This window comes from Lissotriton vulgaris, chromosome 2_1 (assembly GCF_964263255.1).
Source record: "Lissotriton vulgaris chromosome 2_1, aLisVul1.2, whole genome shotgun sequence".
Lineage (NCBI taxonomy): Eukaryota > Metazoa > Chordata > Amphibia > Caudata > Salamandridae > Lissotriton > Lissotriton vulgaris.
The window spans coordinates 590,346,607-590,372,767 of record NC_141687.1 but is presented as its reverse complement, the minus strand read 5'-3'; the positions used below and the strand labels follow the sequence as shown (position 1 = coordinate 590,372,767).

Genomic DNA, 26,161 nt, shown 5'->3' with positions numbered 1-26,161 from the left:
TGTTTACACTGGATTGTAGTAGTATTTGCAGTATACGTCAACAATCTATTGATATTTTACTACATTTACTAAGACAATACAGAAAAAAAACTGTGAAATAGAAGATTAAGATATTACAAGAACTAGGTCCTTCCAAAGTGAGAAAAAATACAGTGTTGCAAGGTCATTCTCTGGCTTGTCTTTCTAGGAAAGTGTGTCAAAGTCGTTTTCATCATTTAACAATGTTAGCAGTACATCATTCCGAAATGCAAAAGTTAGTTAGAAGATTATACTACGTGAAAACTCCTGCTTTATGTCCAACTGAGATTACTTCAGCTCTTTTGCATGGTTCAGTGTTGGATGTAAACCAAGTTTCTGATGATATAGAGTTACGTTTCTTTGTTAGTAAGAGTAGTGTACAGAAAACAAGAGTTTGATAAATGTACATGTTGAAGAAGAGATGGAAGATAGCACTGATGTGAAGTTTGAAAAATAAATAACAAAGTTTAAAGTAGTTTCTGGTGAAAATCCCAACTAAGGGGCCTATTACGATTGCGTTTTTTCCGCATCCTCCGGGCTGGCGGAAGCCACCGCCGGGCCGGAGGATGCGGAAAAACCACAGCGGACCCACCAAAGACCCACCGTCACATTAGGATGGCTGGTGGGTCCTGGTTTCCGTCCGCAGCTTTTCCTCCGCGGTTGGCTTACAACCGCGGCGGAAAAGCTCTAATATGGTGGCGGTGTCTCTCAGACACCGCCAGCAATATTAGGATGGGCTTTAAAAAATGCTTTTCAGCGGCGGGTTTTCCGCCGTGGAAAAGCATATGGAACTTCACTGCGGGGGCCTCTTGCAGGCCCCCTGGGTGAAGGGGGGGGGCGTTGGGGGTGCACATGGTACCCCACCTATGGTACCCCCCTGCATTTGTATGCAGAAATCGGCAGGCACCGCACGGTGCCTGCCGCTTTCTGCATGCAAATGCAATGTATGCATTTTTACCATTGCGGCGGGTGCAGCTTGAAGCCGCACCCGCCGCAATGGTAAAAATAGAGGATGTGACCGCCAGGGTGGCGGTCACATCCTAATTGGACAAGAGGGAACTCCACAGGCCATGCGGAGGTTCCCTCATCCTCTATGGTCGCGGACGGACTCAAGTCCGTCCACGATCATAATGGGCCCCTATGTTTGTATTTGTTCTCAACGTACTCATTATAAAATTCAAACTAGGAATGTAGATGATAAATAGAAGAATTTGCTGATTATCTGTTTATGGAAGGTTGTTTTGAGTTACGTTCTGGACAATGTATTTGTAAATATTGTTACAATAAATTAGAAGAAAACAAAATGCCAGCTAGAGTTATCCATAATGTCTTAGAATTAGTTGCTATACCTCCTAAACTTACAGATTTAAATACATATGAGGCCATCCTTACACAATCGGTGCCCCCTTTTCAGGCTATAATTCATATGTAGCCTAAAACATCTTAGCTGCCTCCAAAAGATCTACAAAGAGTTTTAAAAGGAAGAGTTGTGTATTTACCTTTAGATTTTAAGAAAACTGTTGAAACTGTTGGTGTACCAAAGAGAGGATACTGAACCTGTAGTCATTCTTGTTAATGGTGTACCCACAAAGAGTCGGAAAATATGGCAAGCGTTAGTACATGTCACGAAAGTCCAAAAGGCTATATTATATCTGGTGCAAAACAATATATACTATAAAGTTGTAATTGTAGAAGAAAAAGAATTGCCTTTAGAAGATGAACAAGTGGACAAATAGAAAAAGCGGACAATTCAAGAAAAGAAGAAATGTATGAACATTATACTATACACCCTCAACATTCAAAAGAACTGATCGGAGATACTATTGAATTGTTCCAGATGAAAAAAGCAAAAGGAACTCCCATGAGTGTGTGGGAAACAAGTTTAGAATCTTGTTATTTTCCACAGCTGTTCCCTACTGGAAAAGGTCTACGATATGATGAACAACCAGTTCAGATTCTAGCTTCAGAATACCATACTTTACAACTGTACTCAGAAGAAACAAGATTTCCTCAGTGTATTCCATAAATGTTTCATCTTTTGTTCCATACACCTACACTGTGGTCAGCAGAGCTCACAATTTAAATTGAGACATCATTTATTTATTACAGAGAGAATTGTACTCTATGTCCTCGAACTTTGTCAAGAGGAACTGACTAAAAACATTCCTCGATGTCTGACCACTGTCTCCGATGTACACTACCGATAGCAAGGCTCACAATTCACATCGAGTCACGATTGCAGATAACGCAGTCTAGGAGGCAACAAGCATTGCTTCCAGTGTGGCTCGACCACACCACGCATCATCGCTGGCTGCGCAGACATGAATGCTTCTGATGGTCCCATATCAGTGCAGCACAACTCATGGACCCTTTATGATACAATATTTTGTGTATAATTTCACATCTGCTGTCCTACCTCAGTGCACCACAAGTCATGAACCCTTTGCAATAGAATCATTTCAGTATTATTTCACATCTGGTGCCTGTACCTTAGTGCTGCACAAATCATTGACCCTTTATGATTGCATCTCTGTGCCTGATCCAATGATTACTGTTGTACTTGTTGCCAGCACCAACCATTCCCAGAGGGTTGGCTTACAATCACCCCACGCACATCCAGCACAGACGTCACTGGACATGTGACCCTGGTAATAGAAAGGAGTCGAGCGCACATGCCCGTACCCAGTTCCAATATCTATCTGTGTCTGTGTGTTCATTATGTATGCAACATGCTGCCCCTGGGTCCTACCACATTACATAGTTCTCTGGACAGCATGTGCAACCATCTTTCCTTTGACAGAGGGGGAAAACTTTAGTTATGGAACTTTGTTTTGGTCATTGTACATGTACGTACATAGAGACTGGATCCTTAGAATAAGGAAAGGACAGTGTATAGTGAATTTATAAGTGTGTGGGGATTGACGGAGTGAATGTATAAGTACATATGTTGGCACAGCCTAACTCTGACAACGAGCTGGTCTCTAATTGTCTTCCCTCCATATGCCAAAAACTGAAACTTCAACTTTCCATATCTCTGTATTGCTACAGCTACAATACTCCACTGAATGTGCAATAAACATTGATATCCACACAGATGTCTCATGTCCACCATCTTTCTTGTGTAGAACTATGGATGAATGTAGGGTCAGTGATTCCCCGTACCTTCCATGTTGGTCATGTTGTGGAACTTGGCACAGAGTGACACTTTGGCTTTTGCAACACGGGTGGCAGCACTACTCCAACAGGGACAACCGCATCCATTGTTGTCAGACTTTTTAAGCTTTCTATAGCCCAAAGCCAACCAAAAAGTAGCCCAAAGTAGCCCAATAGTGCTACTTTAAGGAAGGAGGGGCAGGGACAGCATCAAGCAGGTGGTGAATGCATTGAAATTGATGTTGCAGAAGTAAATATTTGTCTAATAAAGCGCTTTGACATACTACTTTGCTGGAGCGCTGTATATATATTTATAATCTGGCAACTAGCATAAACCATCATTTTACCGCTCAACTGAAAAAATATACCCCAATTGTGCATTTTCTAGCCCAATCTGGCAACACTGCCCGCATCTGTTCATTCCTCATAAACCTCACGACGGAGCCACGCCAAAAGGTCTGCAGTCATTCTCCACAGCCTCATGCTGGACAGGCAGACGCCAGTCCAGCCCACTCCGCTTACGCTTACAAAGAAGGACAACCACGCTACATGGCCCAGATTTTCATTGTAGCGATCTGCTGGTCAATGTCTAGTTGTTAGTATAGCCACTCACGGCTGGTATACACCCACACCACACCCATCCAACACAGGCGTCACAGGACACGTGAACCTACTAATAAAAAAGACCGGGTGCACGTGCGCTACGCCATTTTAGAGTTGCTCGCACTGCGGCTGGCACAGTTATACCACTACGATGATGGCCCATCCCGGTGGTCCGGACAACTTATGTTTTGTGTGCTCTGCTGCACCACAGTGTAGGCCTGAACCCAACATTGAGGGCCTAATGCCACGTGCGTGGACTCACTTGTCACTGAGTGAGTGGCACCGCAAGCCCTGAGCGGTGTACAGCCTGTGATGCTGATAGGTGCACTAGTATGTCCTCTGCCACGGAGGTAGCAAGACTCAGTACCAAATGTGAGACCTGTTACCTTTGCAGAGCGGAGCTGTATGATGTGGAGGATACCCTGTCCGCAAAAAGGTGAGCAGTGAGGCCTGGGTGTGCAGCGGCAGGCAGATACCTTTGGGCGGCAGGAGTGGATGGGGTACAGCAGCCTTGATGCAGAAAGATGGCACAGCGATTTAGGCCTATGCAGTCGTATATCCTCTGCCATTACTAATTCTGTACTAAGTTTCAAATGTGGGAGCTTGAGGGCTCCACTACGTCCCGGCACGTGGATGGAGACACAGCTGTGGCGTGAAGGTGAGCTATGACGGTTTTGTCCACAGTGTGGGCACTCAGTGTCCCTCCTCATCTCTTTCTTTCTCTCCCTCACACTATTTCTATCTCCCTTTTCCTCTTAAACTGTTTGTCTCTTTCTCTCTCTCTTCTTCTCTCTCTCCTTCTCTTTCTCTCTCTCTCACTCTTCCTCTGTTTCTCTGTTCCTCTTTCTCACACTCTTTCCCTCTTTCTCTCTCACTTCCTCTCTCTCTCTCACTGTTTCTCTCTCTCTGAAACCTCAGGGGCTCAATTCAAATGAGCAACTAGCCAGCCATCTGAGTTGAGAACTAATGTAGATGTTGATATATTTATGCAGTTTTTCTGATGGGTTCAACGGTTTTCTTGCAATATTTTTATATATTAATACAGGTGCAGTCCCTTTTTTGATAGAGATTAGCATGGAATGGTCTGTCTTCACACACCTCAAGAACTGATCATTGGAGTATAATAACTAGCAATATTATATTATTGCTAAATGCAATCCTGAGACAAAGTGAAAGGAACCAAGAGTCAAACACGGAATGTCTTTTTGTATGGTTTGCCCACTTGGGCGTTATGGGGTTTTAAGCCACTGCATGTTGATATTTTATCAATGGACCTTGAATTTATTGAAATTTATGAAACATGTGACAGTATAGACATTAGCTTGGCAAAGATGGTTATTGGACGTTTGCCTCTTGTTACCATGCATTTAAGGTTCTTAAGCAAATTTGTCTGGTGAGATAGGATGGGGATGCTCTCTCTCGCTAAACATTGAGGGGCAGATTTACGAGCCCCTTGCGTCACTTTTGCATCACTTTTCCCATGTTAAAAATTACGCAAAAGTGGGGCAAGGGGCTTGTAAATCTGCCCCTAAGTATTAATTGTTAAAGACTATATAGCACTTTATTACATGTATTTGAGTGTTTAAATCATTTGTTTTCACTTAAAATTGTGCAATATGTGAGGTAACATTAGATGTGTTAAGATGGCCAACGCCTTTTCTCTGTTAGTGCACGGTAATGTGGGGTGAAGTCAGTTTTTACTTTCTGTAATTAATTTAATACGGAGGTTTGTGGTGTGGAACTGATGACCGTGAGCAAGGCCTAATGCCGAAATGCGTGTTTTTGTCATTAAATTGAATATTTAGCATACAGGAGAGTCTGAGTATTTCTTGCTCTTTGGGAGTAGAATTTTGTGCATACTAAGGGATATCCAGTGAACCGACTCAGTTTTCGACAAAGTCTAACGTCTGCTAAAATCCTGACTTAGCCATCCCTAACATAGGAGGTGGATTATGCTGATACAACCCTGTGAGTCGTATCAGCAAGGTTATCGCCATTTTGCGGGGAACATCGCTGGAAAACCAGCGATGTTACCTGCAAAAGGGAGATAACCTCGCTATCTCTGGAATTTTTATCGCCCTGGAGTAACTCTTTGTTAATTACGCGCTACCAGGACGATCAATACCAGAAATAGCCTGCAATAATATAATTATCGCTAAGCACGGCCAGCGATAATTATCGTTGGCCGTTGTTAATGTGCCCCAAAGTGAGCTTGTCGCACCGAACATGTTATATCAGCAAACTTGTGCCATGGCACCCCAAAGTGGCTCCTATGATGTGAGCCTATTGTGTGCTGACTCACTGTAATGTTACCATGCCAGCAGCATTATTACTATTGTATTGCAAAATGTATGCAGCACTTACTACCCCCATGAATAGTGCTGAAGCGATTGGCTACACGAGTAGAACACTAACCTGGAATGAATAAAAGCAACCACTGACACATGTTTAACTGTCATTACAACTCTTCAGTTGGTTTTAGCTTTGTCCAGACACAAGGGAGCGTCCACTATAAGTCAAAACAATACTCTTTCAGGCTTAGAGTGCCACATAAATAATGCAAAAATCAAAGCAGAGAACTCTGGGTAATTCCCATGTTTAGATGGAGGGGAGGTCCTATATAGGGCACCCTACAACACCAGTAACCCTCCCAATCTGCTCACCACAAATGTCTGTTTTTGTAGCAAAGCTTTTAAGCATACAATTAGCACAGTGCCATCCATGCCTAGTTGTTTGTGAAGGTGCAGTTCCATAATTCTTTCCATAAGTCCTCACAGGTCAAATGTAAATGCATTGAAATTCTCATTTGAAGTTGCAGTTCCACTAGTCATTAATGGGTGTCCATCAAGTCAAGTGCTAATGCATTGATATTCTATTGAGAAGGAGCAGTTCCATACATCGTTAATAGGTGTCTCTCACAAATCAAATATAAAAGCACAGTAAATCTTTCATCAAGTCGCAGTTCGTGTACCTCAAAAGTCAAACACAAAAGCATTGAAATTCTTTCATGAAAATGCAGTTTCATAAGTCACTTCCAGTCAATTGCAAAAGCCTCAAAAATCTTACATGAAGTTGGAGTTCCACCAATCATAAGTAGGTGTTCCTATTGAGTCAAATCAAAAGCATTGGAATTCTTATGTGAAGCTGCATTCCAACTAGTCGTTATTAGATGTACCTCTCAAGTTGCCCCCGTTGTAGATATAGTTAGAATCATTGTTGCTGCCCGCCACACCTACATGTTCGCAATTGCGAACTTACACCGCACGCCGCAAAATTGTATCACCAAGAAAAAAGACCTGCCGGTGACCAGTTGGGCTATGCTCAGACCTCACCTCTCCTCCATCCTGCGGGGCTCCGGACCACGGCATTGCAAAGTGCTCGGGACGGGCTCCATGGTTCCCAGGCAGTCCTCCCCTGGGCTTCCTCCTCCAGGCCAATGACGTGGCAAAGTGCTCAAGATGGGCTCCATGGTTCCCGGGCAGTCCTCCCCGAGCTTCCTCCTCCAAGCCAACGGTGTGGCAAAGTGCCCGGGACGGGCTCCATACGTCCTGGGCAGTCCCCCCATGGCGCCTGGGGTTCCCTCCTCCAGGCCAACTGCATGGCAAAGTGCCTAGAACGGGCTCCATGGGGCACCCTTCTCCAGGCGAACGGCATAGCAGAGTGCCCAGGACGGGCTCCATGGGTCCCGGGCAGTCCTCCCCCTGGCGCCCGGAACTCCCTCCACCAGGACAACGGCATGGCTGAGTGCCCGGGACAGGCTCCTTGGGTCCTGGGCAGTCCCCCCCCCTGGCATCCAGGGCTCCCTCCTGCAGGTCAACCCCACGGACCCATGGTGCCCGGAACTGGCTCCATTGGTCTCAGGCAGTCCCCACCCGGGTGTCCGGGCTCCCTCCTCCAGGCCAACGGATTGGCCGAGTGCCAAGGACGGGCTCCATGGGTCCCGGGCATTCCTCCCACGGGCGTGCCGGGTCTCCCTCCTCCAGGCCAACGGCATGACAAAGTGCCCAGAACTGGCTCTATGGGTCCCGGGTAGTCCCCCCCGGGTGTCTGGGACTCCCTCCTCCAGGTCAACCGCTTGGCCTAATGCCCAGGACGGGCTCCATGGGTCCCAACCAGTCCTCCCCCAGATGGGCGGGCTTCCCTGGAAGTTCCGATGAGGTGCCATTTACCTCCCTGATCCCAACGAGGGCTCTAGGAGGTTGAGCGCCTCCGTGCCCTGGGTTCCCATCGTCACTCTGTGCACGCGGGTTCCAAGAAAGAGGGGTAACCTTCTTCCGGTTTACTAGGGGCAGGGTATGCCCGGACACTCCTCCCAGGCTGGCGGTTCTCTGCCGGGGACCAGATGGGCTATGCCTGGGCAACACCTCCCTAGGTGTCCGGGGCTCCCTCCCCCAGGCCAATGGCATGGCGAGTGCCCGGTACGGGCTTCATGGTTCCCAGGCGGTCCTCCCCCGGGCCTCCGGGGCAACCTTCTCCAGGCCAACAGCAGAGCAGAGTGCCAGGAATGGGCTCCATGGGTCCCAGGCAGTCCTCCACCTGGCGTTTGGGGCTCTCTCCTCCAGGCCAACAGCATGGCCGAGTGCCCGGGACAGGCTCCATGGGCCCCGGGCAGTCCTCCCCGGGCATTCAGGGCTCCCTCCTCCGAGTCAACGGCATGGCAGAGTGACTGGGACGGGCTCCATCATGGGTCCCGGGCAGTCCTCCCCCTGGCGTCTGGGGCTCCCTCCTCCAGGCTAACGGCATGGCAGAGTGCCCGGGACGGTCTCCATTGGTCCGGGCAGAGCTCCCCTGGGCGTCCAGGGATCCCTTCCCCAGGCCAACGGCATGGCCGAGTGCCCAGGACCCGGGCTCCATGGGTCCTGGGCAGTCCTCCCCTGGGCGTTCAGGGCTCCCTTCTCCAGGCCAACGGCATGACAAAGTGCCCGGAACTGGCTCCATTGGTCTCAGGCAGTCCCCACCCGGGTGTCCGGGCTCCCTCCTCCAGGCCAACGGATTGGCCAAGTGCCCGAGATGGGCTCCATGGGTCCTGGGCAGTCCTCCCCCGGGCGTCAGGCCCGAGAGCTCTGGTGGTCTTCCCCGTGTCTGAGACCCAGCCGGGGTCCCCGAGCCCCTGAGCCCTGCCCTGCGTGGGCAGGCAGGAGCCCCATCAACAAGACTCGGGGTGGGCAGCTGGGAGTCCTTTCGATCCAGGCCATCTGGTCGCACCTTTCCCCTCGGCCATCTGGTCGCATGCAATGCTTTCGAAATGCTTTCCTCCTCCAGGCCAACGGCATGGCTGAGTGCCCGGGAGGGGCTCCATGGTTCCTGGGCAGTCCTCCCCCTGGCATTCGGGGCTCCCTCCTCCAGGTCAATGGCATGGCCGAGTGCCCAGGACAGGCTCAATGGGTTACGGGCAGTCCTCCCCCGTGCGCCCATGGCTTCCTCCTCCAGGCCGACGGCATGGCCGAGTGACCAGGATGGGCTCCATGGGTCGCGGGCAGTCCCCTGGGTGTCTGGGGTTTACTCCCCCAGGCCAACGGCATGGCAAAGTGCACGGGACGGGCTCCATGGGTCCCGGGCAGTCCCCACCGGGCGTCTGGGGCTCCCTCCTCCAGGCCAACAGCATGGCCGAGTGCACGGGATGGGTTCCATGGGTCCCGGGCAGTCCTCCCCCGGGTGTTTGGGCCCGAGAGCTCCGATTGTACTCCCCGTGCCTGCAGCCCAGCCGGGGTCCCCGAGCCCTGCCCTGCGTGGGCAGGCAGGAGCACTACCGCAAAGGCTCGGGTGGGCAGCTGGGAGTCCTTTCGATCCCGGCCATCTGGTCGCACCTCTCCCCTCGGCCATCTGGTCACACCTAATGCATTCCCATGGGGCGACCAGAAGGCTGGACTTCCCTGGAAGTCCCGATGAGGTGCCATTCACCTCCCAGATCCCAGCCAGGGCTACAGGCGGTCATGCGCGTTCGCGCCAAGGGTCCCCTGAGCCTCGCGGTGCGCACAGGTTACCAGAAAGAGGGGTAGCCTTCCACCGGATTACTAGGGATAATGTCCTCTGGGACCCCTCTCGGCCTAGCGGTCCATAGCCGGCAGCTGGATGGGCCAGGATGCCACCCCAGCCCTGGGTCCGTCCCTGGGCCTGCCACGTGGCAGGATTCCCTGGATGGGGTCCAGTGGGCCTGGGGAGGCGTCCTCTGCGCCTCCGGGCCTAGGAGACCCAGCTGGGTCCATGGGCCCGGTTGGGCACTGGGTCGGGCCCTGGGTCGGGCCCTAGGTCAGGGGCTAGGGCCCTTGGCCCTCTCCCCCAGCCTGCCGCACTGCCAAAGGCCCGGGACGGGTCTCACTTGTGCCCGGGGAGCCTCCCCTTCCTTGGCTGGATTCAGGAGCTCCCCACCCTGGGCTCCATCCTGGGTCCAGCCACGTGGCAGGGTGCCCGGGACGGGGTCCGGAGGGTCCGGGGAGGCATCCCCTGCGCCTCCAGGCCTGGGAGCCCCGGCTGGGTCCAGGGGCCTGGCCAGGCTCCAGGTCAGGTGCTCAGGCCCTGGGCCTGCTGCACTTCCAAAGGCCCAGGACGGGGTTCCGTTGTAACCGGGGAGCCTCCCCTTGCTTGGCTGGGTTCAGGAGCTCCATCCTGGGCGGCTTCCCCACCCCATGCTCCATCCTCGGTCTTGCTGTGTGGCAGTGTGCCCAGGATGGTGTCTGGTGGGCCCGGGGAGTCTTCCCCTACGCCTCTGGGCCTGGGAGCCCCGGCTTGGTCCAGGGACCCGGGCTGGCCCGGGTCAGGTGCTAGGGCTTGGGCCCTGTCCCCCGGCCTGTAGCACTGCCAAAGGCCCGGGATAGGGTTCCCGGGGTGCCCTGGCAGCCTCCCCTTGCTTGGATGGGTTCAGGAGCTCAGGCTGGGGCCCCTGAGGGCCCCAGGGAGGGCTGCCTCCCACCCCGGGCTCTGCCCTGGATCCTGCTGCATGACAGGATGCCCGGGAGGGGGTCCGGAGGGCCTGGAGAGGTGTCCCCTGCACCTCTGGGAGCCCCGGATGGGTCCATGAGCCCGGCCGGGCCCCGGGCCAGGTGCTTGGGCCCTGGGCCCTGTCCCCCGGCCTGCTGCACTGCCAAAGGCCCGGGACGGGGTTCCATTGTGCCCAGGAAGCCTCCCCTTGCTTGGCTAGGTTCAAGAGCTCCATCTGGGGCCCCTGAGGGCCCCTGGGAGGGTGGCCTCCCCACCCGGGGCTCCGTCCTCGGTCCTGCTGCATGGCAGGGTGCCTGGGATGGTGCCTGGCGGGCTCGGGGAGGCTTCCCCTGAGCCTCTGGGAGCCCCGGCTGGGTCCAGGGGCCGGGCCGGGCCCTGGGCCAGGTGCTCCGGCCCTGGGCCCCGTCCCTCATCCTGCTGCACTGCCAAAGGCCCGGGTCGGGGTTCCGTTGTGCCTAGGCAGCCTCCCCTTGCTTGGCTGGGTTCAGGAGCTCCGGCCAGGGCCCCTGAGGGCCCAGGGGAAGGCGGCCTCCCCACCCCGTGCTCCGTCCTGGGTCCTGCCGCGTGGTAGGGTGCCCGGGACGTGATCCAGAGGGCCTGGGGAGGCGTCCCCTGTGCCTCTGGGCCTGGGAGCCCCAGCAGGGTCCAGGGGCCCGGCCGGGCCCCGGGTCAGGTGCAGAGAGCCCTGGGCCCTGTCTCCCGGGCTGCTGCCATCGGTCCCATGCGGGCCTCCCCTGCTTGTCAAGGTGTCCGTGGGCCCCGGGTCAGAGGGCCTGTCGGGTCCCCCTTGCAGCCTCCATGGCTGGGGCCCAGCTGGGGCCCTGGGCCTCCGGTCTGCCATGCCCCCGGCGCCCGCTAGCTCCTTCGTTGCGGCGCATGGTGTCCAGATGGCTTCCCTTTCGTGCCCGGCCATCTGGTCACCCTGATCCCCTCGGCCATCTAGTCGCCCAGATTCCCTCGGCCATTTGGTCCCCCGCAATGCTTTACTATGGGGCGACCAGATGGCAGAGCTTCCCCTGAAGTCCCTATGAGCTGCCATTTGCCTCCCGGATCCCAGCGAGGGCTCCAGGAGGTCGTGTACTTTCGCGCCTTGGGTCCCCTCTGTCACCTCGTGTGCATGGATTACAAGAAAGGGGGGTGATTTTCCTACGGATTACTAGGGAGAGGGTCAGTCAGACCTCCGTGAGGTCCAGCAATTCTGAATCAGGGGAAGGCAGAACCCGGGCCCGCCCACCGGGGCCCCCACGGGCATTGGTACACTTCTGCCTCTCAGCCCCTTGCCGTCGGTCCTTTTTCTCCGAGTTTGCTCAGGCATACCTCCGTGAGGTCCGGTGATGCTGAGACGGGGGTAGGCTGCACCCCGGCCTGCCCGCCGGGGCCGCCATGTGTCTGGGTATGCACCTGCCTCTCAGGCCCTTCCCAATGGTCTTTTTTCCCTGAGTTTGCTCAGGCAGACCTCCGTGAGGTCCGGTGAAGCTGAGACGGGGGAAGATGTGGCACCTGGGCCCGCCCGCCGGTGCTCCCAGGGGCCCAGGTATGCACCTGCTTCTGAGCCCCCTCCCGATGGTCCTTTTTCTACGAGTTTGCTCAGGCCTCCGTGAGGTCTGGCAAAGCTGAGATGGGGGATGGTGGCACCCGGGCCCGCTGCCGGGCCCCCAGGGGTCCGGGTACACACCTGTCTCTCAGCCATTTCTCGATGGTCCTTTTTCTCAGAGTTTGCTCAAGCAGACCTCTGTGAGGTCCCTCGATGCCGAGACGGGGGAAGACAGCCCACAGGGCCCGCCTGCCATGGTCCCCAGGGGACTGGGTACGCACCTGTCTCTCAGCCCCTTGCCTATGGTCCTTTTTCTCCGAGTTTGCTCCGGCATACCTCCGTGAGGTCCGGCGAAGCTGAGACGGGGGAAGATGTGGCACCTGGGCCCGCCCGCCGGGGCCCCCAGGGGCCTGGGTATGCACCTGCCTCTGAGCCCCTTCCCGATGGTCCTTTTTCTCTGAGTTTGCTCAGGCCTCCGTGAGGTCTGGCGAAGCTAAGATGGGGGAGGGTGGCACCCGGGCCCGCTGCCGGGTCCCCGGGGGCCCGGGTACACACCTGTCTCTCGGGCCCCTTTCTGATGGTCCTTTTTCTCCGAGTCTGCTTGCCCTGGCAGCATGCAGGCAGGGGATGCTAAGCCAGCATACCTCCTTGCTTGGCTGGGTTCAGGAGCTCCGGCCAGGGCCCCCGAGGGCCCAGGGGAGGGCTGCCTCCCCACCCCGGGCTCGCTCATGGGTTCTGCTGCATGGCAGGGTGCCCAGGAGGTGGTCCGGAGGGCCTGGGGAGGCGTCCCCTGAGCCTCTGGGCTGGGGACCTCGGCTGGGTCCAGGGGCCAGGCCGGCCCCGGGTCGGGTGTTTGGGGCCTGGGCCCTGTCCCCCAGGCTTCTGCTCCACCAAGGGCCCAGGACAGGGGTCCATCGGTCCCATGCGTGCCTCCCCTGCTTGTCAAGGTGTCCGGAGGGCCTGTCGGTCCCCTTGCAGCCTCCATGGCTGGGGTCCAGCTGGGGCCCTGGGCCTCCGTTCCGCCATGCCCCGGCGCCCGCTCGCTCCTTCATTGGGGCGCATGGTGTCAGATGGCTTCCCTTTCGTGCCCGGCCATCTGGTCGCCAGATCCCCTCGGCCATCTGGTCACCCAGATCCCCTCGGCCATCTGGTCACCCGCAATGCTTTACTATGGGGCAACCAGATGGCCGAGCTTCCCCGGAAGTCCAGATGAGGTGCCATTTGCCCCCCGGATCCCAGCGAGGGATCCAGGAGATCGTGTACTTTCACGTTTTGGGTCCCCTCTGTCACCTCGTGTGCATGGATTACAAGAAAGGGGGGTAATTTTCCTCCGGATTACTAGGGAGAGGTTCAGTCAGACCTCCGTGAAGTCCGGCGATTGTGAGTCAGGGGAGGGCAGAACCCGGACCCGCCCGCCGGTGCTCCCAGGGGCATTGGTACACTTCTGCCTCTCAGCCCCTTGCCGATGGTCCTTTTTCTCCGAGTTTGCTCAGGCATACCTCCGTGAGGTCCGGTGATGCTGAGACGGGGGTAGGCTGCACCCCGGCCTGCCCGCCGGGGCCGCCAGGTGTCTGGGTATGCACCTGCCTCTCAGCCCCTTCCCGATGGTCTTTTTTCTCTGAGTTTGCTCAGGCAGACCTTCGTGAGGTCCGGCGAAGCTGAGACTGGGGAAGATGTGGCACCTGGGCCCGCCCGCCGGGGCTCCCAGGGGCCCAGGTATGCACCTGCTTCTGAGCCCCTTCCAGATGGTCCTTTTTCTACGAGTTTTCTCAGGCCTCCGTGAGGTCTGGCGAAGCTGAGATGGGGGATGGTGGCACCAGGGCCCGCTGCCGGGCCCCCAGGGGCCTGGGTACACACCTGTCTCTCAGCCCCTTCTCAATGGTCCTTTTTCTCTGAGTTTGCTCAGGCAGACCTCTGTGAGGTCCCTCGATGCTGAGACGGGGGAAGACCCGCCTGCCAGGGTCCCCAGGGGCCTGTGTACGCACCTGCCTCTCGGGCCCCTTTAGGATGGTCCTTTTTCTCCGAGTCTGCTTGCCCTGGCAGCATGCAGGCATGAGATGCTAAGCCAGCATACCCCCTGCGCAGGGTGGCCTGCCAGGGGATGCTCCAGCTGTACTCGGATCGATTGGGCACTCTCGGTCTGTTTAGGGATGGACTGCTTGACCAGCCTCAGCTGTTGTTTCAAGCAAAGAGCTTCCACCCCGCATGGACCGTCCGACTCGAGAGAGGACCTGCTGCATGGTGGTAGGTTGTTCACCCTACACAGCACAGCAGAGCATAGGCTTAGAGGCCCCGGCTGCTCAGGCCCCCCCAGTGGTCTGACCCAAGCGGAAGGGATCAGGTGGCATCAGGCCCTTGGATGCTGCCTGGCCTGCAGGTCTGTGGGCCCTCTGCGCAACGCCGTCACCCCTCTCCGCCCAGCATGTTTCCGCAGCAGCTCGAACAATCGTTCAGAGGGGTTCCGCCGCTGCCAGGCCCCAGCACCTCTGCGTCTCGCTCAGGCTGTGCCTCGGCCTGCCTCTCCCTCCTGGGGGAGATGGCTGGGCCGGCCGGTGCCCATGGGACCGCACCGCTCCACACCCCTCCAGCGAGCCCTCCCACCCAGGGGGGCGGGCTCCTTCCCCTGGCAGGCCCCTGAGAGAAGGAGGGGGTGTGTGAAGGTTGCAGGTCGGGGAGATGGGCACGTGGCCCCCACCCCGTCATCAGGTGCAGCTACATGGTTGATCCTGCCAGTAGCATATGCTTGTCTCAAAGATTAAGCCATGCATGTGTAAGTGCACAGGGCAGTACAGTGAAATTGAGAATGGCTCATTAAATCAGTTATGGTTCCTTTGATCACTCCATCTGTTACCTGGATAACTGTGGTAATTCCAGAGCTAATACATGCCGACGAGCGCTGACCTCCCGGGATGTGTGCATTTCTCAGACCAAGGCAAATCCCGGCTCGCCCGGCTGCTTTGGTGACTCTAGATAACCTCGGGCCAATCGCATGTCCCCGTGACGGCGACAATACAATCGGATGTCTGCCCTATCAACTTTCGATGGTACTTTCTGTGCCTACTATGGTGACCATGGGTAACGGGGAATCAGGGTTCGATTCTGGAGAGGGAGCCTGAGAAACGGCTACCACATCCAAGGAAGGCAGCAGGCGAGCAAATTACCCACTGCCGACTCGGGGAGGTAGTGACGAAAAATAACAATGCAGGACTCTTTCGAGGCCCTGTAATTGGAATGAGTACACTTTAAATCCTTTAAAGAGGATCCATTAGAGGGCAAGTCTGGTGCCAGCAGCCGTGGTAATTCCAGCTCCAATAGCGTATATTAAAGTTGCTGCAGTTAAAAAGCTCATAATTGGATCTTGGGATCAAGCCGGCGCGGTAGCCTGCTGGGACAGGCGGTAGCCGCGAGGCGAGCTACCGCCTGTCCCAGCCCCTGCCTCTTGACGCCCCCTTGATGCTCTTGGCTGAGTGCCCTGGGGGTCTGAAGCGTCTACTTTGAAAAAATGTGAGTGTTCAAAGCAGGCCGGTTGCCTGAATACTTCAGCTAGGAATAATAGAATAGGACTCCAGTTCTATTTGGTTGGTTTTCGGAACTGGGGCCATGATTAAAAGGGATGGCCGTGGGCATTCGTATTGTGCGACAAGAGGTAAAATTCTTGGACCGGCGCAAGACGAACCAACGCGAAAACATTTGCCAAGAATCTTTTCATTAATCAAGAACGAAAGTTGGAGGTTTGAAGACGATCAGATACCGCCGTAGTTCTACCCATAAACGATGCCGACTAGCGATCCGGCTGCATTATTCCCATGACCCGCCGAGCAGCTTCCAGAAACTAAAGTCTTTGGGTCTCGGGGGAGTATGGTTGCAAATCTGAAACTCAAAGGAATTGACGGAAGGGCACCACCAGGAGTGGAGCCTGCGGCTTAATTTGACTCAACGCGGGAAACCTCACCCGGCCCGGACACGGAAAGGATTGACAGATTGATAGCTCTTTCTCGATTCTGTGGGTGGTGGTGCATGGCCATTCTTAGTTTTTGGAGCGATTTGTCTGGTTAATTCCGATAACGAACGAGACTCCTCCATGCTAACTAGTTACGTGACCCCCTGCAGTCGGCGTCCAACTTCCTAGAGGGACAAGTGGCGTTCAGCCACATGAGATCGAGCAGTAACATGTCTGTGATGCCCTTAGATGTCGGGGCTGCACGCGGGCTACACTGAACGGATCAGCGTGTGTCTACCCTTCGCCGGCATGTGCGGGTAACCCGCTGAACCCCGTTCGTGATAGGGATTGGGGATTGCAATTATTTCCCATGAACGAGGAATTCCCAGTAAGTGCAGGTCATAAGCTCGCGTTGATTAAGTCCCTGCCCTTTGTACACACCGCCCGTCGCTACTACCGATTGGATGGTTTAGTGAGGTCCTCGGATCGGCCCCGCCGGGGTCGGCAACAGCCCTGGCAGAGCGCCAAGAAGACGATCACACTTAACTAACACTTAAAAAGTAGTAACAAGGTTTCCGTAGGTGAACCTGCGGAAGGATCTTTAATGGCGGCGCGGCCCGAGTGACTGACGGTGCCAGCCTGAAAGCACACACCTGGCACGCCCCGGCCGGCGGAGCAGTCCGTGGCCACATGGGGTACTTGGGTGAGGACAGGGACTTCAGAGGGCCTCTTCCCTCCCGGGGATGGCCTGACTGACGTGTGAGGGACAGGGGATGGGGGGCGGCCCCTGTTCCCTATCCCTCTCTGAGACGGAACCCAAGTTCACCTGGCACGACATCCCCTCATGTGGGGGGAAACCGAAAGGCAGTGCATCCACCCCTCCCTTGAAAGGCCCTGGTGCCGGCTTGGCCCTCCCACGCCCTAGTCCTGGCCCAGCCTGACTGGGTTCCGGGCTATTGGGAGTGGCCTTTCTCGCATCCAGGGCAGCCTGGATGAGAACGGGCCAAGGGCCTGTGAGGGGACCATGGCTCCTCTCGGTGGGAGGCGTGTGGGATAGGGAGCCACCTGGCTCTTCCCTTCCGGCGCCTCCAACCCGGGTGAGGTTGGTGGTGGGCTAATTGTCAGCCCGCTGGCATGGCTTGGGGCTGCAGGTGGAGTGACCATGCCTCGTTGCCAGGTACCCGATTTGACCCGGTCCCATGTGGCCGGGCCGAGGGGTTTGAAGTCTTGTGTGGTCCCTCCCGGTGTCCCCTGGAGGGCCCGGCGACTGTAGGGCTGCCTGCTCCCGTCGCACTGGGAGTCCCCTTTCCCGCCCGTGGGTGGGTGGGAGGACTCCCGGGCTGAGCGCCTGGCAATGTTTTTTTCTTCCAAGGGTGCAGTCGGACTCCCAGAGGGGAAGCCTTGAACGTGGCGCCCGGGCCGTCTCGCAGCACGGGTGGCGGATGGACGGCGTTGCCTTCCTCCTGCCTCTCCTGCACCCGAAGGTTGGCGAACGTTTTCAAAAAGTTGCCTTTGACTCTTGGCAGTGGATCGCTCGGCTCGCGCGTCAATGAAGAATGCAGCTAGCTGTGAGAATTAGTGTGAATTGCAGGACACATTGATCATTGACACTTCGAACGCACCTTGCAGCCCCGGGTTCCTTCCGGGGAATGCCTGTCTGAGGGTTGCTCGATCGTCAATCGCGCCGGGGCTTCCCCAGGACGTGGCTGGGGCCGTTGCAGGATTAGCTCCGCTTCCCCTTTGTCCCCCCACAAGGTCAGACCCCCGATCGCCCCTGGCAGGGTCGCTCGCCGGGTCCTGCCGCGGAGGTATGCCGCCAGCGCGCCCGGCCCCCGAGAAAGGGGCCCGGGGACAGGTCCACCCCGGGACCCATCCTGGGGCGCCTGGCTGTGTGCCATGCATGGCTGTCTATGGTGTCCCACCGGCTGCCAGCGCGCATGCACCTTGGGCGCCCACCTCCGCGGACGGCTTCCCGGGGAGGGCAAAACCCTTCCAGATGCGATCTGGGGAAAGAGGGCGCGTGCTGCTGGGATGCCAGGCCCCCCTGCTCCTGCAGTGGGGCCTGGCCTTCCCCGGCAACCCCCTTTGATGCTCTAGCATCATTCTTCCGACTACGACCTCAGATCAGACGTGGCGACCCGCTGAATTTAAGCATATTACTAAGCAGAGGAAAAGAAACTAACCAGGTGACTACACAAAAAAAGTCACTTATTTGAATTACCCAAAGGAAAAATATACCTTTGACTTATGTGGAGACGTAATGGGAACTTTTAAAGAACTGAGAAAACATGTCTCCAACAAACACAAAGGCTTCTATCTTAAAATGTACTGTTCAAAATGTGATAAAGTAGCTGAATACCACAATATTGCATGCCATTATGCCAAATGTAAAGGAAGACCTCAAAAAGGAGAGCTGCCCCTGTGCAGCTTCTTCGACCTCAGATTTGGAACAAAAATTGGTGTTTCTCAACATGCTCGGCATGCGCATCCAACAGTGCAAAATGAGGCTAGACTAGCAGCTCTAACAAGCAGCAAACCATCAAAATTATGGTCACAGGAAGAAATACTGCTACTAGCAGAATTGGAAAAAGTATATATTAATGCGCTGATGGTTCCACATTTTGACAATAAAAACAGAAAACAAATTGCAGAAAAAAGAAGAGATAGAAGAGATAAAAGCAAAAAATCCGCAAAAGATGTACTGCAAGCATCAAATGTTTCGGAAAATGACTCTTGCGATAAACCAGAGGTTACAATGGAAGTAACAACAGAAAGACTTTATCAACCGCAAACGTGCGCAAAAAATCAAGAACTTTGATGAACTGGAAGACAGAATCACAGAAATCGAGAAGTACACACAAAACGTAGAGCAACACGATGCTGCTATGGATCTGATGGATGAGGTAGTGGCTTATATCGCAGAAAACACCACTGATATAAGTCCTACACCAGCAAGTGTACCAACAAATGAACCAGCAAGAGAACTCAATAATGAACCTATGAACTCTGCTCAAGATGAGCACCAGAATGCCTCAGTAGAGAACAAGATAACAAAAAAAGACAAGAAAAACGTAAGGCTTAATCGGACGCACAATAAAAATTATGCCAAAGCAAAGGGCAGCTATAAAGAATACCAGGCAATGTTTCAAAAAGACAAAAAGAAAATTGCCAGTATTATCACTGATGGGCAGAAGATGTCACTTGCCAAATCAGTGCTGATGAAATCTTTCAATACTACAAAAACATAATTGAGAAAAGAAAACAAGAAAAATCCTAATTTCATGCCAATTGATCGGATACCAGAGGATTATGAAATTAGAAATCTATGTAAAGAAATAACACTGCTCGAAATAACTCATGCCTTTGAGAACTCCAATTTAAAGAAAGCAGTGGGGCCTGATAAGATTGGTCTGAATGACTTATATAAAGTACACAGCAAACAACCAAGACTGCTGCCCAGAATTCTATTGTCTTGGTTGATGATGTGAAGAGTACAATCAATCAATCAAAAACATTTATATAGCGCACTACTCACCCGGAGGGTCTCAAGGCGCTTGGGGGAGGGGGGTCCGCTATTGTTCGAACAGCCAGGTCTTGAGCTTCTTCCTGAAGGCGAGGTGGTCTTGGGTCAGGCGGAGGTGGGTCGGGAGGGAGTTCCAGGTCTTGGCGGCCAGGTAGGAGAAGGACCTTCCTCCTGCGGTGGCTCTTCGGATGCGGGGGACGGCGGCGAGGGCGTGGCTGGTCGATGGAAGCTGGCGAGTGGGAGTGTAGAAGTTGAGGCGGCTGTTGAGGTATCTTGGGCCTTGGTTGTGTAGGGCTTTGTGGGCGTGGGTAAGGAGACGGAAGGTGATTCTCTTGTTGACCGGGAGCCAGTGCAGGTCTCTCAGGTGTTTGGAGATGTGGCTGTGTCGGGGGATGTCGAGGATGAGTCTTGCGGAGGTGTTCTGGATCCGCTGGAGTCTCTTCTGGAGCTTGGCGGTGGTTCCGGCGTAGAGGGCGTTGCCGTAGTCCAGTCGGCTGGTGACGAGGGCCTGGGTGACCGTCTTCCTGGTCTCTGTGGGGATCCACTGGAAGATCTTACGTACCATGCGTAGGATGTTGAAGCAAGACGAGGAGACGGCGTTGACTTGTCTGGTCATAGAGAGGGAGGAGTCCAGGATGAAGCCCAGGTTGCCTGCGTGGTCTGTTGGTTTGGGTGCGCTGCCCGGGGGGGGGGGGGCAACAGGAGTCGTCCCCGGCGGAGGGCGAGGAGCCCAGGATGAGAACTTCCGTCTTGTCTGAGTTCAGTTTCAGGCGGCTGTTCATCATCCACTCGGCTACGTCTTTCATCCCTTCGTGTAGGTTGGTTCTGGCGGTGGCGGGTTGTTGGTGAGGGAGAGGATCAGCTGGGTGTCGTCGGCATAGGAGATGATGTTGAGGTTGCGTTGGCGTGCGATGGCCGCAAGGGGGCTCATGTAGACATTGAAGAGGGTGGGGCTGAGCGAGGAGCCTTGAGGAACGCCGCAGATGACTCCGGTGGCTTCTGATCTGAACGGGGGTAGGCGGACTCTCTGTGTCCTTCCGGCGAGGAAGGAGATGATCCATTCTAGTGCCTTCTCCTGGATTCCGATGTTGCTGAGGCGCTGCACTAGGGTGCGGTGGCAGACAGTGTCGAACGCCGCGGAGAGGTCCAGGAGGATGAGGGCCGCTGTTTCCCCATTGTCCAGCAGGGCTCGGATGTCGTCCGTGGCTGCGATGAGGACGGTCTCGGTGCTGTGGTTGGCCCGGAAGCCAGACTGCGAGAGGTCGAGGGATCCGTTAGTCTCGAGAAAGGCGGCCAGCTGCTTGTTGACGGTCTTCTCGATGACTTTGGCTGGAAATGGGAGGAGCGAGATGGGACGGTAGTTTTTGAGTTCGGTGGGGTCCGCTGATGGTTTCTTCAGTAGAGTGCTGAGTTCGGCGTGCTTCCAGCTCTCCAGGGAAGGTGGCGGTGTCAAAGGAGGTGTTGATGATGTCCTGCAGATGGGGTGCGATGACAGCGACGGCTTTGTTGAAGACGTGGTGAGGGCAGGGGTCGGTTGGAGATCCGGAGTGGATGGAGTTCATCGTACAGATGGTGTCTTCCGTGGTGATCGGGGTCCAGGCGCGGACGGTGGTGGTGGGGGGTGTTGTTGCGGTCGTGGGGTGCGTCGGTTGTGTGCTGAAGCTGTTGTGTATGTCTGCGATCTTGTTGTGGAAGTAGGAGGCGAGGGAGTTGCAGAGGTCTTGAGATGGGGTGATGTCGTTGTTTCCGGCGTTGGGGTTGCAGAGCTCTTTGACGATGTTGAAGAGTTCCTTGCTGTTGTGTGTGTTGTTGTCCAGTCGTGCCTTGAATGCAGTTTTCTTGGTGGCGTGGATCAGTTGGTGGTGTTTTCGCGTGGCGAGCTTGAGGGTGGTCATGTTGTCTGGTGTCGGGTCTTTGCGCCATGCTTTCTCGAGGGCTCGGCAGTTCTTCTTGGAGCTCTTGAGTACCAGAAATGATCAAAAAGAACCGATCAATTTTGATACCCAAGAGTGTACCGATTATTGAACTTAAAAAAATCAGTAACTGGTATCCAATTACCACCGGTACTGCATTCATGAAGTTATTCACAAAGATATTAACGAAAAGACTCTCATTTTTTGTTGAATTGAATATGAGACAAAAAGGGTTCATGAAGGTGAGAGGTTGTCTCGAGAATCTGACTCTCCTGCAAAATATAATAAAAGGGGCACGAAAAAACAGTCACTCATTAGCAGTTGTGCTCATTGATATATCGAAAGCCTTCAACTCTGTCAGCCATGGTTACATTATACATAGTCTCGCAAGGCAAAGAGTTCCATCATACATCAGAGACATTATAAAAGACTTGTACACTGACTCAACAACATCTTTCAAGGGAAAGAACAATGAATGAACTCCTGAAATAACAATGAAATCTGGGGTCAAACAATGTGACTCTTTATCCCCACTACTATTTAACATTGCCATAGATCCCCTGATCTGTGATCATCAGAAAAATGGCAAGGGCTTCACCTTTGGATCAGATGGTCTTATTGAGCAAATCACCGCTCTCGCCTTTGCTGATGACATCGCAGTACTCAGCCGTACCTGGGAAGGAATGAGTACAAATCTGAAAATCGTTGAAAAGTTCAGTAAAACCACAGGATTAAAACTTAATGTGAAAAAGACACATGGATGTTATATCGGTCACCATAAAGATAAAATCCTGGTTAACAACTGTAAACCATGGTCATTTGAAAAAGAAAATATTGAAAATATTCATCCAGGAGAAAGTGAGAGATACCTCGGATTTAACTTTGATCCACACACTGGTCATACAAGCAACAACAAAATTAATGAGGTTCTTGTCAATTGGGCTAAAATACTTGATAATCTACCACTTAAGCCCACACAAAAAATAGAAATGTGCCAGTACTTGGTACCTAAACTATCATTCAAATTGGAAATGACAGTAACAGAAGCAAAAACTTTAAATGTTCTGGATCAAACAATAAAAAAGTATGTCAAACACTTTCTACACCTTCCTGCATACACATGTGATGGTCTCCTATATTCAAAAAGATCATTTGTGGGCCTCAGTATTCCAAAAATATGTACACAAATTGGTCTCAATAAAGTCAATAGTTTATTGTATCGCAGGGCAGCTCCAGACCTGTACATAGTGCATTCATTCATGTATGCAGGAGAAAATATGAATGAAAAAATTAATAACATCATCAAAACACACAAACTTAACCTTTTAGACAGTAACTTTCTGAGCTATGATTTGAATTTGTTAGCAACATATGATTGGAGAAAAGAAGAGTTTGAGAAATGGGCAAATCTCCCTCTCCAAGGTAATGGTATTAAATACTTAGCAAGTAATCCAACCTCAAACCTCTGGATCAGCAGGCATAATACAATGAAAGAAAACCAGTACATAGCTGCGCTGATGCTAAGAGCAAATGTTTTATATACCAGAGAAACCATCACTAGGGGAAGAAATCGTACATTTGCTGCATGTACGTATTGTAATGATGTCTGTGAACAATTTCTCATATTTCAGGCGCATGTCCTACAACTAAGGACATTAGGATAAAAAGATATAACAAAATTCTGGAATTGCTCATTGATAGAGCAAAAAGGTGTGGTTGGATGGCCTACAGGGAACCTCATGTTAAGAATAATCAAGGAGAACTACGAAAACCAGATGTAGTGTTTACCAAAAATGGTACACCTGTAGTGATTGATGTTTTAATTCGTTATGAACATTCTCAGAATTCCCTTGAATTAGTGTTTGAGAGTAAAGTGAAATACTATCAGGATCTGTCACAGCAAATCAAAGATCTCACAAAATGTAACACTGTTAAATATCATGGCTTTATCGTTGGATGTCGTGGTATTTGGCCTCAATGTAATGATGTTGTTCTGGCTGATTTAGGTCTACAACAAATGGCATTTCCATTCAAGAAAAATGTTTGCCTGACTACTTTAATGGACACTCCTAAAATGTGCCAGGTATTCGTGGACAATTGAGTATCAAGCTTATACTGAGATGTACACTTCCTTGCAGCACACATGTCACCCTTATAAAGCATAAAATAGTTGACACAAGAGTTAGTATAGATGTAAATTTTTATGGATGTGAAGAGACATGAGAGGTGTAGGATAAGTGGGAGGCCCTCGGTGAAATACCACTACTCTTATTGTTTTTTCACTTACCTGGTGAGGCGGGGTGACGAGCCCAGTGGGGCTCTCGCTTCTGGCTCTAAGCGCCCGGCACCCGCCAGGCGCAACCCGCTCTGGGGACAGTGGCAGGTGAGGAGTTTGACTGGGGCGGTACACCTGTCAAAGGATAACGCAGGTGATCTAAGGCGAGCTAAGGGAGGACAGAAACCTCCCGCGGAGCAGAAGGGCAAAAGCGGGGTCTCACGATCCTTCTGACTTTTTGGGTTTCAAGCAGGGGTGTCAGAAACGTTTCCACAGAGATAACTGGCTTGTGGCGGCCAAGCATTCATAGCAACGTCGCTTTTTGATCCTTCGCTGTCGGCACTTGCTATCAAGCGTTGGATTGTTCACCCACTAATAGGGAACGTGAGCTGGGTTTAGACCATCGTGAGACAGGTTAGTTTTACCCTACTGATGATGTGTTGTTGCAATAGTAATCCTGCTCAGTACGAGATGAACCGCAGGTTCAGACATTTGGTGTATGTGCTTGGCTGAGGAGCCAATGTGGCGAAGTTACCATCTCTGGGATTATGACTGAACGCCTGTAAGTCAGAATCCCCCCTAAACCGTAATGATACCGCAGTGCAGTGGAGCCTTCGTTGGCCTGGGATAGCCGGCCTCTCTCGGGGGGCCGGTGCATAGAGCCACTCGCTTGGGGACCGGAGTGCGGCCGGAAGGGGGCCGCCTCCCTCGCCCTTAGTGCGCCGCATGTTTGTGGTGCACCCAGTGCTAAATCATTCGTAGACGACCTGATTCTGGGTCAGGGTTTCGTAAGTAGCAGAGCAGCTACCTCGCTGCGATCTATTGAAAGTCATCCTCTGAGCCAAGCTTTTGTCTCTCTGTGGGTCGGTGCCCATGGACGCATCCCTCCACCATACCCAGGGATGGGTCCCTCTGCTGCCAAGCCGGTGGGAGTAATGCGGAGTGGGTAACACGGGTCCGCGGGAGGCTGCCTCCACCAGGTGACCTTCAGCATGGGGGCCTCCCCCTCATGTTCCTGCCCCACCGGGGCAGGGGGACAGGGGCCACCATCCCTCGCGGGCAGCAGGGAGACCAGAGGGCCTCCCCTTCCCGCTGCTCCCGGGCAAGTCGGGCAGGGAGGTGAGCAGCAGCCACCCGGGGGAAGGAGCCTTCAGAGGGGCTGCCTCGGTGCACCCGGCCATCCTCGCCAGACTGTAAGGGCGACTGGGTACGGCACCCTCCCAGGCCATTTGGGCGCTGGGTCATCCCGGGCCATCTGGTCGCCTGGCTGTGAGACCAGATGGCCCTGCGGGCAGGGTGACCAGATGGCCCTACAGGCAGGGTGAACAGATGGCCCTGCGGACTGGGTACCAGATGGGCTGGCGGCCGGGCTAACTCCAATTTTTGTCCTTCCCCAAAATTCTATAAGCCCCCACTACGAGGGGGCTTAATAGTCAAATAAATGGGCTCCCCGGGCAGGCCGTCGGAGAGAGGATGTGGACTGGGCTTACCCTCCTTGGTTTCGGCCAAGGGTCTGGGTGCTGGGGACAGGGGTCCACCCGGGACCGGGGAGGCTCTCCCCGGCCTGGTTAATGCTTGGAAGCTGGGACCGGTCCCGGGGCTTGAGCTCCGTCCGGCAGCCCCCGGGTTGCGTGAGCCCCCGTCCTGCAAGCCATCAGAGGGTCCAGGCGCTGGGGACGGGAGTGAACCAGGGCCCGGGGAGGCTCTCCCGGGCCTGGCTAGGGTTCTGAAGCTGGGACCGGGCCCAGGGCTTGAGCTCCGTCTGGCGTTCCCTGGGGTGCATGAGCCTCCTGTCCTGCAAGCCATTGGAGTGTCCGGGTGCTTGGGACGTGGGTCCACTGTGTCCCGGGGAGGCTCTTCCCGGCCTGGCTAGGGTTCAGAAGCTGGGAGCAGCCCGGGGCTTGAGCTCTGTCCGGCAGGCCCCGGGGTGTGTGAGCTCCCGTCTTGCAAGCCATCAGAGGGTTCGGGTGCTGGAGAAGGCGGTCCACCGGGGTCCGAGGAGGCTCTCCCCGGCCTGGCTAGGGTTCGGAAGCTGGGATCGGCCCGGGGCTTGAGCTGTGTCTGGCAGGCCTCAGGGTGCGTGAGCCCCCGTCCTGCAAGCCATCAGAGGGTTCGGGCGCTGGGGAAGGTGGTCCACTGGGGCCCGGGGAGGCTCTCCCCGGCCTGGCTAGGGCTCGGAAGCTGGGACCGGGCCCAGGGCATGAGCTCCGTCTGGCAGGCCCTGGGATGCGTGAGCCCCCCGTCCTGTAAACCATCAGAGGGT

General features: G+C 54.2%; 1 protein-coding gene, 1 non-coding gene and 2 pseudogenes across 4 annotated transcripts in view; all 4 read left to right on the top strand.

Moving 5' to 3' along the window:
• Positions 1-26,161, top strand: part of LOC147730802 (4-galactosyl-N-acetylglucosaminide 3-alpha-L-fucosyltransferase FUT6-like) — a 256,677-nt gene that overhangs the window by 15,757 nt on the left and 214,759 nt on the right. The window lies entirely within an intron of this gene.
• Positions 14,961-16,791, top strand: LOC147730805 (18S ribosomal RNA; annotated as a pseudogene).
• LOC147730804 (5.8S ribosomal RNA) lies at positions 17,702-17,854 on the top strand. The gene has a single exon (XR_015308978.1). It is a non-coding gene; the product is annotated as a 5.8S ribosomal RNA (ribosomal RNA).
• On the top strand, positions 23,787-24,749 carry LOC147730803 (28S ribosomal RNA; annotated as a pseudogene; the record flags this gene model as incomplete).